Raw genomic sequence first — 17,174 nt, 5'->3', positions numbered from 1 at the left:
CCAAAGATACAGTGAAATACAAAACGTAGCCACCCAGTGACATTATTTGAAGGATCATCATGTAAAACAAATTTGAAAGTTCTAAAAACTAGCTTGCCAAATGACCAGAGGGCTGCAAAATGGATTTAGATACATCTTAGGATACTATATCAGGGTTAAAATGTCCAAACTTGTAAAATTTCATACTGTGATTGTGACCTAGTGAAGATCATTACTGTTAACCTAACAGAAGCAGCCTTACATACTATTTAATTGTTGGTAATCTTTTATGTTTTATGTTGATAAATTATGTTTTAAATAAAATGTATGATGCACCTGTGTGTTCATTACAAAGTTCTATGTACAAATGTGAATGTTTATATCTCCTAAACTATGACTGTCTTGTCCTTCTGCATTCAGTATTCCTCCCGCTATTCGGTATCAAAGGTAATTATGTGCAAGTGATCAAATTTACAATAGAACTGATTTGAACACAACCAAAGGAAATTGTGTTACAAAAAAAGCACCTGTTTTCAGTAAATCTTAATACACCTGAATTTAATACGAGAAATTACTCTCCAGTTGTATTTTTAGAATACATAACATAAAATAAAGCAATTTTCATCATTTTTGAATAGTGTTGTGAGGCAATTATATTTTCTACAGCATTTCCAAGATGTAAAGTATTTTATGACACCTAAGAACTAAAAACCTATTTTTTTTTATATAGGCATGGAGCCCAGTTTTCTTTATTACTCCAGTTTTATCTGCTTTTTGAGTGTATAATAATTGTCATGTGTTTTTTTTAAGCTTTCTCTAGGAACAACAGTTTGTTTAACAGCAGTAGTGGACGCAGCCAACAGTGGGCCACTCTGCAGAACTGATGTGGGGGGTTCCCCTGTCCATCATAACTATGACCTCCTATATGCCTTACCTTCACCTCCCCCCCCCTTCCCCCACCCATTGACTGACGTATAAAACAACCACAATTACGAAATGTGGACTAGTAGAATAAATTGACAGAACTGTCACCATCCATACTTAAGACTGTGCTTGAGTGTCACAGAGAAGCAGGAAAGCACAAGAACAACTATTCCTCTGCTTGGTTGCATTGCCTCTTTGAAGTCGGATTTATGTAGAGGGAGGGTGGGGGGTCTTAAAAGGGCTGTTACCCCTATGCATTGCACATAATGCTGCATGTCCGGTGTTCTACCTGTGGGGCCGTGCACAATAACGTTATGGGCAGGTCATTTGACTGCTGTGTCTATAGGCTGCTTGTCATATTCTGAGCCTAACAACTCAAACCTTCATATCTCCTAAATTGTTGGGCGTCACTGTGTGTTTCCTCTTTTCCATCCATTCCCAGTTACCTAAAAGTTATTATAGAAGGTTACCTGCCATTATCAGGGATTTCAATCAAATGACCTCAGTCGCTGACGGTGACAAAGGATGATGCCCTTTGAATAGCGAGAGGTACAACCCAAAGGTATAAATTAGGAATCATTGAGGCTATGTACACACACTAGATGATTGACATCCGAAACAAACGCTGTATAGGGTTTGTACAGCAATCCCCCAACATCACTCATCGATTTGTCTTTGCCTTACTCAAACTGCCAGGAAATTAAGTGACCGTCAATTCCTCAATAGAGGTCCGCCTAAGCAACACTGTCAGCCTTTGTGTTTTATTTGGTCAAGGAAGGAAAGCAGCCAGTTATATGTGACAGGACAGCATGTTTTTTATTGGTGTAATGATGAAATCATGATGGAAATTTAGGAGTGTTAGTCACAAGTGTCCCCCACTTGCACCTACATTTGTGTTTACCTACACCCGCCCGTTAAAGTGAAATAGGGGTTTAAAAAGGGAATGGGACAGTTATATGTTATAGGGTAATGTGTCCTGATTGGTAGAGATTTTTATGTTGTAATGATGCCATAGTGATGAAATTTTAGGGGGTATTAGCCACAAGCTTCCCCAACTTACAACTATATTTTAGGTGTTCTACACCTTTATGTTAAAGAGAAATTGGGATTTAAATAAGGGATGTAAACATTTATCTCTGACCGGGTAGCACATTATGATAGGTGTAGTTTTTTATGTTGTAATGAGGCCAAAGTAATGACATGTCAGGGTGTTACCTTCATGTGCCCCCCCCCCCCCCCCTTTGTGGGAGGTGAGGCTTTATGATGTATTGATGCCATAATGATGAAAATTGGGAGGCTTTAAGCCACAAGTGTTCTCCACTTGCACCCACATTTTTGCTTTCCTACACCTTCCGATTCAGAGATATTGGGGTTAAAAGAAAGGAAGAAGACAGGGTAGTATAGAATGAAAGTTATAGTGAGCTGGCTGCTATAAATTTAGTTCATACCGCAATGTTCCTTACCATGTAAGCAGCCTCAGGAGCTGCCAATTTGCAATTTTGGGTTACTGTAGACACTTGTTCTTGAAACTCCCAATTCTTTAAAGCTGGGCACTAATATCTAAGGGGAGACCCTGTGTAACCTGAACAGTTGTTACATCCAGTCTGAGACAGTCTAGACTTATTGGGTACCAGAACTAGCCATGGATGGACTAGTGATGAATAGTCTAGTTCAGACATTTTTAACTATGGATACTCCATAGCTGCAAAGGGGTTTCCTGAACCAAAATCAATTTCTTCTTCTCATCTCAATTTAACTGACACCAAGAATCTTTTTGGTTATCTGAAAGGGTGACATTATTCCCCTTGACACAGAATAAATGTACTGTCAGTAAATACAGCAGGGGTTCCTTTCAAATTATTTTAAGGGTACTCCCATTAAAAAAAAAAACATTGAGAAAGCATAGTCTACAACCTTACCCTTGAATGCCTGTAATAGCAAAACCTCAGCACTCTTGCTTGATTTTTATTTATTTACACATATTCTTTCCTTGTCAGAATAGAAATGTCTGAAAAGCTCTCATACCTCCTGCCTGAATTCAGTGCTGATAACTTTTATATTTCATAAAATTTCATATAACTAAAACACTAAGCAGGATATAAAAAAAAGACACAAAGCTTTGTTAAATGTAAGTTTACCCTCCTCCATTAGCCCTAAGCTCAAGAAAGGGACAAGTTGGGCTTTGGATGGACATATCTGCGTGAGACCTGGCTGGCATTTCCACTGAGAAGAACATAAAACAAATGGATAATATAACAATTTAATGGTGGAGATTCTGATTCTTGCAGCTGCTTTTTCTTGATTGGTTCTCTACAAGCTAAAAAGAGTTGATAAGATAGATGTAGGTGAAATACAAAAACAGTAGATGGTGGTGTTGGATGCTCATTCCTAAAACCTATGATAAGTTTCTTTTCACAGCACTGGTTATAATTATGTTCAACTCACATTCTGGAGCAGAATTTTTTGCTTTGACATAATTCTCTTAATACCGATCTGTTCTGTGTTAGTTATTAATGGAAGAAACTAATCTCAGAATTTTGATTTAGATTTTAGCTTCCTAATCTGCAAAGTCATTTGCCGCAGTTCTGAGTTAGCTGTATTACACGGACATCTGTACTTGCATATGTTTTAAGAGTCCTAATATTCCCAATTCTTAGTTGCTACAACTCATTAAGTGGCTGAGCACGTCTCTGGCTCCTTTCTTGTCTACATACATTTACTGGGTATTCATTCGCAATCTTTTTGTATAATTGCTGTGGTTAAGAAAAGACACTAATCTTCTTACTCAGCTAAAGAGTTTCTCCACTCATTTCCATCATTAAATGATTTTCCTAAATAATATTATATATTCATCAGCCAATCAAATGTGGCTCTTTATGGCCACTATTTTTTCTTTCTTTTTCTGAGCTTTTAATATATGAAAGAAAAAGATACATATGGTTACTGAAATCTATTGGTCATGCATAGGCCTGTCCTTTCTTCCCTCCTACAGCTCACTATTGGTCCTTAAAGCTACTTGACAACACAATGGATCTTAAGTTAGGCTTAGAAAGTACTTCATCTACATTCAGCTTTAGAATTTTTGGATTTTGGAGGTTCACGGAAATCTATTTTTAGATCTGTTAGACTTTTGTAGTGGTATTCCTGGTATCATGGTATTCCTGCTAGCACATTCTTTTTGGTTTAATAATAAAAAATACAATGGTGACATTCAGTGGCTTCCATGAAATGCTGACACTAATATAGATGTATCTATAGTAGTGTCCGCATCAATATATTGGCAGATGAGCAATGATAAGAAGTGCTACCCGGCTCAAATATACCCTTGTGCTAGCAAATTACTGTTCCCCAATAAGCTTGTCCAAGTAGCCACAGGGAATCCAGAAGACAAGGGCCATGTGCATAGGAATACCAGACCTGTGTTCCAAAACACCAATATTTTGACATTTGCAATATGTTTTAAAATTGGTAATACTTTGCTAAACTGAGAACACATGTTAAGTCTAATTTAGTTTTCCCCCCATTTTCCTGCCTAGTACAAGGCCTTTGTGCAGGGGTACAGCTCTTTGTGAATTATTCTGTATTATTAAGCTGCTATATGGTTTCAGATAAAACTCCCCGTAGCCTGCATTGGGATGAAGCATGAACCGCTTGTAAGTGAAAAACTAGAGCTGTAGATGAAGCATGAATAATGTATTTCCAGATGATTGGTGTGTATGTAGAATGCCTCAGGGGTCTGCGCTTTTAGAATACAGAGCAATGTTGACAGTGTTGAGAGTCCAAAGCCTGTGCAATCAAAAGTTCAGGATTATGCGTTGTAGGGTTACTGGCAGTCCGAAGATTTTATGTTAGACTCCATTCAAAAAGCTAACACGAGGATAAGCATATTTACTTTAACCACATGGATGTAATTTTGAATTCTCATTGGATTTTTACCATGGATTTACACTTTAATGTGTAGAGGTCATTATTGCCATAGGACTCTAAGTGATATTAGCAAAACATAAAGACAGTGAGCAGACATACTTGCACCATGTAATAAAGAGTCCTCATTCTAGTACAAATTATATCTTCACATGCTTGTTTTAGAAATGATGATAAATAATTAGACCTAAATGTCACCATCCTAAAGCTGCGTACACACGGCAAATTTTTCTCGCCCGATAATCGGTATCGGCCAATTATCGGGCGAAAATCTGCCGTGTGTACAGTCGGTCGTCGTCCATCGTCCGACGACCGTCCTGGCGGATCCATGGACGATGGACGACGACCGATCCTAATGAAAGGGAAGGGGAGAGCGCGCAGCAGGGTGCCGCTCCGTCGCTCTCCCCCTCCCCTCTCCATAGAGCATGAACGGTGCTGTATGTACAGCATCGTTCATGCATCGTGCAGTCTTTTCTCGTTGGAAAGGATCGTGAAAGATCCTTTCCAACGAGAAAAATTGCAGGTGTGTACGCAGCTTTAAGCTGCATACAGATGGTAGATATCACTGGAAACAATCATTTTTTATCTCTACCAGTGATAACAGAACAAACAAGCACTGTTCAGTACTATGAAAAGGGGAAGAAAGCAGGGGAGGGCATCCTGCTGCATCCACCTCCATAGGGTATGACTGTTTGGTTGTTTAGCGATCCACTACAGCAGATCACTAAACAACATTGGGAGTTTTAGGGTCTTTTCAGGCAGGTAGCATGGGTCCAAGTGACACCTGGTCTTAACCAAAGCACCCCACAATGGGTGATGGGCCAGAAACCCTAGAGGCTGCTGGGCTCTGTGCTGCAAGGTGCTGTCAGGTTGCAACCCTTAGGGTCACCCAGTCTAAGGAGGTAAGACGGAGAGACAGAGAGGAGAAGGAGACCACAACCAGGGGGAGACATACTGTAACTTGGCAGTAGACAAGCATAATCCAAGGTCAAGGCAAATGGTAAGGGCAACTATTGTACAAGCACAGACTAACACAGAATAACAAGGTAATTGGTGCTAAGTCACATCATCAGCCACCACCACTGCTGAGGCTAGAAGAACCTCTGGCCCTTAGGGTGCCTTTCCTCCTTGGTTTGTGTCCTCGCATGCATGCTTGTCCATAGACGTGTAAGCCCAGAGAGTGCGACTGTGTGCATCCCTACCATCTCTATCAGGCAGTGACAGAGAGCGGATACCGGAAGACCATTTGTGGAAGACTTCGGGACGGTTCAATGGAGAGTGCTGCGGGCACATATAGGTAGTATGACAGGGAGATTGCAGCATACACATTAGATTGTCCAAATCATTTATCTTTGGGCAACAATCATCTAGTTTTGTACATAGCCTAAGGCCTAGTACACTAAGAGCCAATCTGCTGCCCAGTATTGCTCCAGACTAATTAAGCCGATCACTTTTCTGTTGATCAAAACACTGCACACACAAGTAGGATATACTGCCCTAATATTTCAAGGATCGAAAGTGCTAGAATAAATCCAATTGGAATTCCAATTTACAAACAACAAGATTTGCATACTTTCAGTCTATATTTACAGATTCCATCTAGGCATATGTGATCGAAAACCAAAATATGTGATCAGAATGTGATCCAAATATATGTTCGGAAACCCAAATATTGCTTACCTGAGCAAAGCTTTAAAGCCCAACTATAATCAAAATTGTGTTTTTTTTACATTTTTTAGCTGTGTTTTAAGTGCGGTTGTTGATCACATGAGAGAGATTTCATCTCGTTTCTAATGAATTAAGCAGTTGTCACTGGGTAGGTAGAATTTAGTGCACTTGCAAAGGTTTGTTTTGCGGCTATGAATATAAAAAGTAACAGCCTACATTTTGGGGGGTGTACCCATAGGGATTCCCACCATATGTGTATGAGGTTATCATGGAACTGCAAAAGCAAAGGGTTTAGACTTTTTAGTTTTTTTTTTTCATATCTATGGGGTACCATTTCCCACCTTAGGAACAGTTTGCATCTTCAGGAAAATTAGTGTTGATCAAGCCATGGGCTGCCATGTTCCATATTCTTTTAATGAATGTCTGGTGCATATGTCTTTTACAGCAACTGAATATAACCTTACTATTGTGGTGACCATAGAGAGCTATAAATATGGATGGGGCTAGGATATTGTGTATTTGCAGGTTTATTCATACTACAATTCAGGAGTGAGCAGGAAATTTGACAACACCCCACTGAATTGAGTAAACATTGCCACTCTAAGAAAGGAATTGTCAGTGATTATAAATTGCTGGTATGCAAATTATAAAATGGTAGATTATTCTTTTTATCATTGCAGGATCATGTGTAAAGTCATATTTGGTTTATTAGGTTTAGATATACTTTTATATCACTGTTTGCCAGAATGGGACATTGCCAGCTGCATTAGTATAATGATAATAGTCATAAATAATGTCACCTAATTCCTTGCATTTTAGGCTGTCAGTAAACTTGCTTGAACATTGGCACCAACATTCCTTTATGTGCCTACTAATGTGGTCCCACCTAAAAAGGTGTAATTTACCTTGAGTGACCTTTGATAAACAACCTATGAAAACTGTTGTGTTTGATTACACTGGGGAACAATTTTGAACAAATTTTTTGTTGACTTCAATTTTTAAGATTATTTACACTAAAATAGTTTTGCTAATTCTGAAAGTGCTGTTAGTTTTCTTCTATGACGTCAGTTTTTTTCTCCACCGCTTATATTAATGCGGTAACTGTAGTGTGGTTTTGTATAGGCTATTCATTTACATGCAAGACAGCAGGGTGGTCAGAGGTTGTGCGCTGCTCTATGTAGTGAATAAGCAAAATGTATTTTTCAACTTACACACATATTTCCTTTCTTTTAGATCATGTCTGGATCAGCTGTTTCCCGTTGTAAGTGCCTAAACAACCCTGATTCGTTTTGTTATATCTGTAGCAGTTTCACCATTCCCAGTCAAAGGGCGAACATCAGCACATTTGTAGGACAAGCCTATTTGGCATATTTCAAAGTTAAACTTGGTGATCAAGATAAGTTTTGGGCCCCTCATAAGGTGTGCAAACAGTGTATTGAGGGTTTACGGATGTGGACAAAGGGAACATGTGATAAGATGCCGTTTGGTATACCTATGCTTTGGCGAGAGCCAGGAGATCATTTCAGTGACTGTTACTTTTGTATAGTGAAAACTTCAGGATATAACAAGAAAAATAAATGTAACAGAGTATCCTAGTCTACCATCGGCTATATGCCCAGTGGCTCATTCAGATGAAATCCCAGTGCCGGTTTTCGTTACACTACCCTCTCTTGAAGAACATGATTATGGTGATGAACTAGGTGACAACAATGATGAAGAGTTTGAAATTGAAGAGGACTCTGTTTGTAGGGGATTTGACCAGCATGAGTTGAGTGATTTGGCACGTGATTTGGGACTATCGAAGAAGGCTTCAGAACTCCTAGCATCAAGACTGTGTGAGAAAAACTTACTGGAAAAAAAAACTAAGGTATTGTACTTTTGAATCAAAGAAAATTGCATTTCTGCAGTACTTTAGAACTGACAGTGGCTTTGTGTATTGGCATAACATACCTGGTTTAATGGAGGAATTGGGAATTCCAGTCTATAACTCAACTGAATGCCGAGCTTAAAGTGTGTCCTTCTTCACAATGGCAATATATTTGGGTCAGTCCCATTTGGCCATTCAGTTTCTCTTTGTGAAGAATATGCAGACATAAAGAGAGTCATTAAGTTGTTGCAACAGCACCAACACAATTGGGTCATCTGTGTTGACCTTAAAATGGTATGCTTCCTTCTTGGTCAGCAGCGCGGATACACCAAGTATCCCTGTTATCTGTGCATGTGGGACAGCAGAGTTCGTAAGAGGCATTGGGAAGGAATTGGCCTCCAAGATCTGCCCTAAAACCAGGTGATTCAAACATTCTACATCAGCCACTTGTTGATAGAAAGAATATTATATTCTCGCCTCTGCACATAAAACTGGGTCTGATGAAGCAGTTTGTTAAAGCTTTGCCAACTGAAGGAGACTGCTCAAATAATTCTTTTTGGCATTTACTAGCCTGTCGTTTAAAATAAATAAAATAAAGGCCGGTGTGTGGTGTGTTTGATGGTCCACAGATTCAGCAGCTCACCAAAGATGAACATTTCATCAGGACAAGGTCAGAAGTCAAGAAGAATGCTTGATTATCATTCAAAGCCATTGTAAAGGACTTCATTGGAAACACAGGAGCAAATAATTACACAGAAATCACCCAGAAACTCTTGAAAAGCTACAAAATGCTTGGTTGCAATATGAGCATCAAGGTGCATTTTCTGCATAGCCATCTTTCTAACTTCCCGGAAAACCTTGGTGCAGTCAGTGATGAGTAAGGTGAATGATTCCACCAGCATTTGAATGTCATGGAAGGACGGTATCAGGGTAGATGGGATGTACATATGATGGCTGACTATTGTTGGAGCATCCGGTGGGATTGTCCTAACACTGAACACTCCGGGAAAAGCTATAGGGGTAAATTTTTACCTTAACCGTTTACCTGATTAGTTTTCAAATGTTTTACTGTAAAAAAATGTCATAGCGTAACAATAAATCCTTTGAATGAACAAAGGACATTTAAAAAAACAGTATGTTCAAGTTATTATTTTATTATGTTTTCATTGTACGGAAACGGAGTGTACCCTGTATCGTAAAAACTAGATGTGATAGCAAACCAAAAATTAATAAAAAAAAAAGCAAGTGTAAGATCCAACTGAACAAAAAATGTGTTCCCCAGTGTTATTATTATCAGTATGCTCAAATCTTGAGAATTCCAACTATTAATGGATGTCATCTGAATGTGAGCCGACAGGTGGCGCTGTGGTCCTGGCATGCGGCCGGCACATGCGCCCCAGGGATGATGGTTCGGGGCTGGTGAGGTGTGGCTTTGTGATCACTTTCTTCCAGCTTCGGGGTTGTCTTTCTGTCTGTGTCCGGGGATCGCCTCTGTTTATATCGTGCGATTTACAGCCGCTGTCACCTCCGAGAAGGATCTGATCGGCCTCCAGGTGAGCCTAGAGGAGCCCCATGTGTGTGCAGGAAGTGCAGGGAGTGCAGTGTGTGTGCAGGGAGTGCTGCTCTTTGTGTTGCACCCAGCAGGGAAGGTGTACGGATTGTGTACAGGACTCCCAGGTCTCATACTATATGGTGGACTCCTCTGATCACTCCACATGTCTGCCTGCTGCTCCTGAATGATCTCTCTGAGTTTTGTGATCACAACTGGCTGGGGGAATCTGCTGAGTACCCAGCAAAGCAGATTGGTGACATTGCCCCCCATGGACCACCAAATCACATAGAATTGTTTATAGAGAACACATCAATCATGTACAGGATTCCATAAGAACCCTGAGTTGCTCATAGCTATATCATGATTGGGTATTGGCAGCTGCATTTTATGATTAATATTTTATTATTTATTGACACTTAGTTGTCCATGCTGTAGATGTGATATATAAAGCCAACCATGACCTCCATACATATATATGTGCACCACATTGTAAAATGACTGCAAGGTAATGAATATAAGGAAGAAATACTCTGCCATGCTTTTATTTCTGGAGCTGCCTTTTATCCTAGGTAACCATCCATTATGATTTTTGGATTGTCATCACATTCCTGGAGGTTTGGCACCTGTGGTTATTATTGCTTAGATTTGGGATTATCTTGAGTGGCTAGTGCAGTATTTCTGTAACTTGTCAACATGGGGGAACCTTTAAAAAAACCTTCAGGTCTTCAGGGAACCCCTGCTATAATTTTTTCATTTATAATTCATATATCCACAGATCACAGTATATTTGTGTGGTGGTCAGTTGGAAGAATGTCTGATTTACAGATTGTCAAAAAGATCATTGGTGTACCTGAAAGTGACCTGCTTATTGTTCACAGAACTCCTAGCAACCTCTGGAGGAGCCCTGTGTGGGAAACACTGATCTAATATGTTCCACTTACAGTACAAGTTGGGTGAATCACAGTGTATCAATGTTACTGAATGACATAGGAGGGTGAATGAGCTGCCAGTGTTCTGGTTTCCTATGGCTATGTTCAGACTGGCCATGAACCCCACCTCTTAGATTGTAAGCTCTTCGGGGCAGGGTCCCCTTTTCCTGTGTCACTGTCTGTATCTGTCTGTCATTTGCAACCCCTATTTAATGTACAACGCTGCCTTATATGTTGGCGCTAAATAAATCCTGTTTAATAATGATAATAACCCTTGCCTCGGGGCAGACACTGCATGTAGCATCTACCTGTGACAGCCCAATGGAGAATGAATCATTGAATGATCGCTGTCAGATCTGAAAATGATGGTTAAGGGCAAGCTTGCTTGATCCCCCTGCAGGTGTGAACCTGCTTCTTGTAAGGTCCCAGTTTGGAGTCGCACAACTATCAGTACTTTATTAATATAATTAGTGGGTGGTCATGGTGCTGTGCCAAATGCTGATAAGGTTTCTCCATCGCTCAATCAAATTTTTATTACATATTGTATGGTGAAGACAGCATCACACGTGTCAAAAAATGCCAACATTTTAGGGCAGGGGTTGGCAAAGTTTTATGGCCACTAGGCCATTTATGGGGTGGGTGGGAGCACACTAGGCCGGACTCTGAGTCCCGCCCTAATGGCTTTGCCCACCACCAGGGAACGCGCCCTGAAGTGAAATCCCTCTCCTCCGTATGCATTGCGGAAGAGAGGGATTTACCTTCAGGGAGCTTTCCCTATTTACCACGGCAGGAGTATGAACGCTGGCTATGGTAAATAGGGGAGCAACTGCAAGGGGATGGCTCTGGTAGTTCCTAGCGCGTTAGGCCGGAACGAACTACCGGCTAGGCTGTATCTGGCCTAAAGGCCGGAGTTTGCCAACCCTTGTTTTAGGGTATTGCAAGGTTCCTCCCACAAGCCATATATTGTCTGAGTAGTACTGAGCTACACAATGTTTACTGAGAGAAGCTTCTGACTAAAGCAGTCACAAGGAGGCACACACTAAGTCTCTTCCACGAAAATCTGTTTTTGGTTACTGGTGTGTTATTTTCTTACAGTGCATGTGCCATACATTGCAGATCCCAGCTCTAGCCCCGGTGGTGCAACGTGTAGCGCTTGTTCACGCATCATTACTTGCTGCCCATTGGTGGAGTCAGAAGACTTGGTGGCAAAGGTGGCCGCTTTGGGGGGGTGACATAATCTTAGACCTGTCTGGCCTGTGGGAACTTACAAAAAGATAAGTGTGGGGTATAATTGTGGTAAAGCCCACCAGTGCGAGTTTATTTCTGGTTTAACTCCAAAAAAAGAAAAAATTTAAGAAAAGTTAACATTAATGTAAAATTTATTATGTTTTAGATCCATATAACATTTTTTTAAAAACTGAGCTGTAGAACAGAGCTTCATAGATAAGTGTAATTTATTAACAAGAGAAAACCTAAGGTGAGTTTTTTGTTTTTACCCTTAAACCCCTGAGGACTGCTGGGAAGGAACGAGAGGGCTTAGCAGGGCCCATAAACACCCAGGCCGTGTAGCACTTTAGTGGTAAATACACCTCCCTGACAGTATTATGCAGACTATGTATCCAAAGGTTGTTGTTGTGTTTGTTGTATTCTGGTGGTAGAGAAGGTGTTAAACATGGCGGGGCTCAGGCTGGGTTAGTGATCTGAATTAGCATAGAGATGCAGGATATGGTCTTTGTGGTGACAGGCATGCCAGGAATGTCAGGATGGTGTCACTGCTATGTCTTCCCTCAGGGATCTCCTTTATAACAGGTAAATGTGTAGCCTGGGGGCACAGGAAATCTGACACCGCCTCCATAGTAATACACCATAAATCCCAGGCTGTTGTCACCCATACTACAAACTGGTTCTGTGGGATGTGATGTGAACTATTGTTTTGTCATATTTCTTTATGAGGTATGCAGGGAAACTGATCTAAAAACGTGTTTCCTCCTTTATATACAGATGTATCAGGTTCAGAGAATGGCCGCTGTGGTGTAGATCAGTGGGCCTCCCTCTTTAAACTGATTCTATAGCCCTTGACTACCACTAATAAGATTTCATATTATAGACCAAAGTTTCTCAAGTGTGGAGAAACACACCTGTGGAGGTTCCTAGAGCAATAAAAAATTAGTGACTGTCATATCATCATGATCTTTTTGGCTATCTATAATGGGTGGCATTCTTCCCACTGTCCAGCTATGTAAGAGGCATTATTCACACTGACCACACTGATATAGTAGTTATAGAAGGGGTTCCTGAAGACCTGAAAGTTATTTCAAGTGTTCCCCCCTATTAAAAATAGCCAAGAAATATTGTTGTAGACCATTGTCTGTGGCCTACCAAACTGAATATGGAGATTGTGCTGGTTGACACGTGAAGCCTACCAACAAAGGAAAGTCTTTAGGTTAAGATAGTGTAGGGAAGAGGTAAAATTATGCCCCTATTTTTGGTTGTGACTGTATAAAGGAGGTTCCAATCATCCTTCATTCTACTAAATTTGTTGGAATCCGTTCTGTCCTAATTCACGGCACGGCAAATCTACCCAACAGGGACGTAAAAACCTGACAGACGAGCATATTTTCCCTTCTATCCAAAACTGATTAAAAAGTTTAGACTGAGGCTGGACTTTAATGTAAATCTGTCCCATTAGAACTGGCCATTGGTGATCTTTTTTGAAAATGGTAGTGTTATTTTTAGATATTTTATGAAAAGGAAATGCACAAGAAACATTACCTAGCACAACCTTATACCTTATACTGCTTCGGACATCACAACCAACTTTTCTGTGGCTGAAAACTACCCTGAGCATTGATGTGCAGAAGTAGCTGGGGTGCCATCTTGTAAAATGGAGGGTCTGGAGGAGATCAGTAATGGCGTTACGCAAAAAAGGATGAGGATCAGTATTTTATTTTTTTACATTCAGTTAGGGTTTATATCTTCAGTAAGTCTCATGATTCGATTATGAGATTGTGTTATACTCATGTGTGTGAACTGCTATTCTGGGATCGTCATGTCTATGTCAGATTGTACCCCGCATACACATTACAGATACACATTTGATCCCAGTCTTATAGAATATGTTCGGACAGCACAATTTAATCCATTCTGGAGCTTTTTGGAAGTTTTATGGCTGTCTTAAGAATAATAAAATCTGTTTCAAATTTACTGACCCCAAACCCTTGTATCTTTGAGCACTGAAGATTAAAGTTTCTGTTTACGTTGTAGAACAAGCATCTGATAGTTTGTACAGATGTTGCACCTTCATGTAATCTTTGTAAATAACACTTGCAGTTTACCAATTGTGGTATTAATCAAACTGACACTCGCATGCCAGCCAGCTGCCCCGTGGTCATGTCTCATAGCCCAGAACAGAGGAGCTTTGTTCTTTATGGTCATACTCCTTGCCAATGTTCCCTGAACTGTATTGTACAAAACTTCGGGGCAAAGTCCAGGCATGGTGTAGTGTTTCCTATGTTAAGGGTGGGGTTGGTGTAACTTAGTTTAAATCGTGCAGGAAAGACGTATAAGGATTATACATATAAAATAAGGTAATTGCCACCATTCTCTCTCTAACTTTGCTTTAGACCGGACACAGGGGACTGTAGACCCAAAGCTGCCTAGATGTCTGCTTGTGTTTTAATAGAATAACAGTCTGTTGTAAAAAAATGACCCAGGGCTTTTCTGTATGGCTAAAATAAGAAAAAAGCTTTCAATCCCCCAGTGGAAAAAGACTTTTCATGACACAAGTTATAGTGCATGTAAAGCCAAACTTTATAGTTAAGCGTATAGTGAAGGGTAAAACCCTGCCAATTTATTTTTGCTTCATAATACAACACCCTTTATTCATTCCAAAGAGGTGTTGTTGGCACTTACTTTGCCATTCTGAATTTGGATCCCTGGCACCTTTCAATAGGTTGTGAGCTGCCTCAGGCGTAAAAAAACTTGATGTCTTCATGAAATTTGGACTAAAGGGTACCTGTAGCCAAAACATGTTAAATGTGTACTTTTTACTTTACTACTTTTTGTAGTACTTTGTACTTTTGAGGAATGTTCACTTCAGTTCTTTGTCCCAAAGATGTAAAAGTAGGGTTAGAGAAAGTCCCCCACAATGCAGAAATTCTCCTTTTAGATAATACTCACCAGAACAGGTTTCCTCCTTGGACAAATTAATCCTATCTCTTGTTCTGGGGTCATTTCTAGACGTTCTGTTTATGTTTTCTACAGTAAATAAAAGCAGTCTAAAAGCAAACAGTAGTCCATCCACTACCACAATATATATGATATGATTTATATATGTCTAATATGTGTAATCTTACTTAAATATTGGTGGGTTTCTTTTGGATGGGCACATTATTTCAATTTGAATGGTTCCCGCTTGCTGAAGCTTCTTATGAAGAATGGTCACCCTTTTCTTTCTTTGTGTAGAGTGATTGGTCTTATATCCGTCCCTCTTGTAGTTTTCTGCAGGCAGTCTGTAGTTGATGAGATATTGGGTTCTTCCCACAGCTCTGTTCTCTGCACAAGCTATTTACAGCATGATGTCACTGCTATTTTTATTTTATTAAGGAAATAATGTGGCTTGTGTGTGTTTGTATGTGTATATATATATATATATATATATATATATATATATATATAAAAATAAAATATAGGAGTGAGGTTGTGCCTCCACAAGGTTATTAAGGTTTTTCCTCTTGTACTCATGTACTCGAAAAATCAACATCTACTGAGGAGTGCTGAATGGCAGGATGCAGGGTAATGGAACTTTCCAACAGTTCTTGGCGGACATTTGTAAAAATAGAACACACACTATTTATTTTTTGTGTTAGTTTATAACATAATACACTATGCCAGTACTCAGGCAGCTATCAGATTTAATCTACTAAAATGAATGTGTCACTTAAAGCCATTTACAGATTGTTGGTTTGCTGTTACCCAGAATCCTCATGGGATTTCATTGCAGTGCATTTTTGTGTAAGAAAAGCCTACTGCAGCTCGAATTCCTGAACTTAATTAATTGCTGAGGACAGGACTGCAAATAAATGTTGTTCATTTGGCTGTAACCCTTTGAAGGCAATTTACGCAGGTGGCTGCAGCACGGTTCTGTGGATACAAGAATCAATAGAAGTTATTCTGTACATGGCTTTATTACAAGTGTGCTACTAGAAAACGTTTTATCGTTTGTTTTTGTCATTGTAATACTATAAATGTTAGGATAAAGAGATTCAAACCTATTTGTTCATGTAGCCCAGGGTCGTTAGATGACTATCCTATTATCAGCATTTATTTCATAGTTATAGTACCAGTTAGTTGCATGTTCTTCCGCTCTATGAACACCCATAGATGGCGAGATGAAATAAAATGTTTATTTTGATGAGTGACCCTTAGGATACCTAGCCATTCCTGGGGTACCCAATAACCGGACTTGTAAAAATAATGTCTCTATAGTTATCCCCTCTCCCCCCAAAAAACCCATAGTTGTTGGCAAATCTAAAGTAGATTTTAAATATGGATTATTACGTGTTGCATGTTTGAAGTAAAAACATATGCTTTAATGCTTTTGCCCTTTCTATCCCTGTCCCTTCTATATACTCTACTATATAGCTCAACTGCTCACATAAACCTTAACATTTTAAAGCAGAACTTTCGTTACAAATTTAGAAAATACCACTTATCTTCACCTGCGCAGAGCTCTTGATCCTCCACAGCTGGCCCGGTTTTGGTCCTACATTCTTACTTCGTCCTGGTGCAGAGGAAGCACTGGGGGCTGCCATCTTCTTCATGTCGTCTTCTTTCTTTCCCTATGTCACTCGATCTCTCAGTGCCCGGACCGGGTGATGTATCCTTCGGGTGACGTATTCTTCTCTAAATTTAAAAAAAAAAGAGTGCTGATCATGCACATACCTGCAACAACCCCTTTTGCACATGCCAGAGATCAGGCTTGCGCAGGAGGAGGAGCCTGAAGTCTTTGCGCTCCCATTCCGTCTTCTTTCCGTAAAGACAGAAGGCAAGGGCCTTTCCTTTATTTTATTTTATTTTTTATTTAAGGGAAAAAAACAAGCACATTTGTACTTTATATAATAGGGCTATCTACCATTTTATACAAAGGAAAAATTGTGGTGATAGGTCCACATTAAGATATAGTGAGCATGTGTTTGTTTCATTTACCTACCACAAAGTATTTCTTCAGTAACAGCCTCCAGGAAGCTCCAGTGCAGTTTCCTAACTACGATCCCTCCAGAGGTTTCCAGGGGTTTATTGAGCAAAGACCAGTTTGTACCTCTCAGGTCAG

At 39.9% G+C, this 17,174-nt stretch overlaps 1 protein-coding gene across 1 annotated transcript in view; it reads left to right on the top strand.

The window, feature by feature from the left end:
* Positions 1-9,775: 9,775 nt before the first annotated feature.
* Positions 9,776-17,174, top strand: part of CD151 (CD151 molecule (Raph blood group)) — a 33,091-nt gene continuing 25,692 nt past the window's right edge. The window contains exon 1 of the mRNA XM_072421691.1: positions 9,776-9,915. The gene's annotated coding sequence lies outside the window, so the exon portion shown is untranslated. The remainder of the gene's footprint in view (positions 9,916-17,174) is intronic.

This window comes from Pyxicephalus adspersus, chromosome 9 (assembly GCF_032062135.1).
Source record: "Pyxicephalus adspersus chromosome 9, UCB_Pads_2.0, whole genome shotgun sequence".
In the NCBI taxonomy this organism is placed as follows: Eukaryota; Metazoa; Chordata; class Amphibia; order Anura; family Pyxicephalidae; genus Pyxicephalus; species Pyxicephalus adspersus.
The sequence above is the reverse complement of the archived record's forward strand: the minus strand, read 5'-3'. Positions and strand labels throughout refer to the sequence as shown.